The sequence below is a fragment of the Myotis davidii genome, unplaced genomic scaffold (genome assembly GCF_000327345.1).
Source record: "Myotis davidii unplaced genomic scaffold, ASM32734v1 scaffold290, whole genome shotgun sequence".
Classification (NCBI taxonomy): Eukaryota; Metazoa; Chordata; class Mammalia; order Chiroptera; family Vespertilionidae; genus Myotis; species Myotis davidii.
Window position 1 is genome coordinate 5,212,611 of NW_006285049.1, and position 560 is coordinate 5,213,170.

Consider the following 560-nt stretch of genomic DNA (forward strand, 5'->3'; position numbering starts at 1 on the left):
CCAGGACAGAGACCGTGCGCTCCTGCGCCGTGGAGTCCTGCGACTTCGTGCTCGCCATGGCCGACCCCTCCCAAAGATGGAGCAGAGACTGCGATTGTTCACGATGGCGTCGGAGAAACACCAGCACACGTACCGCCTGGCGATGACGGGCGCGGGGATCGACCGCCACCTCTTCTGCCTGTACGTGGTGTCCAAGTATCTGGCGGTCGAGTCTCCGTTCCTGAAGGAAGTCCTGTCCGAGCCCTGGAGGCTGCCCACCAGCCAGACCCCTCTGCAGCAGCCGGAGCTGTTGGACTTGGAGAAAAACACGGAGTACGTGTCCAGTGGCGGGGGCTTCGGGCCGGTCGCTGACGATGGTTACGGCGTGCCCTACATTCTGGTGGGAGAGAACCTCGTCAATTTCCACATATCCTCCAAGTTCTCCTGCCCTGACACGGATTCTCATCGCTTCGGAAAACACCTGAGACAAGCCATGACCGACATCATCGCTCTCTTTGGGTTCAGCTCCAACTCCAGGAAGTAACTCCCAGGATGGCTGCGGGAAGGACAGAGGAGCTCTT

The 560-nt window shown here is 60.2% G+C and overlaps 1 pseudogene; it reads left to right on the plus strand.

Annotated features, from left to right (window-relative positions):
* Nucleotides 1-554, plus strand: part of LOC102770627 — a 1,396-nt pseudogene extending 842 nt beyond the window's left edge.
* The last annotated feature ends 6 nt before the right edge of the window (nucleotides 555-560 follow it).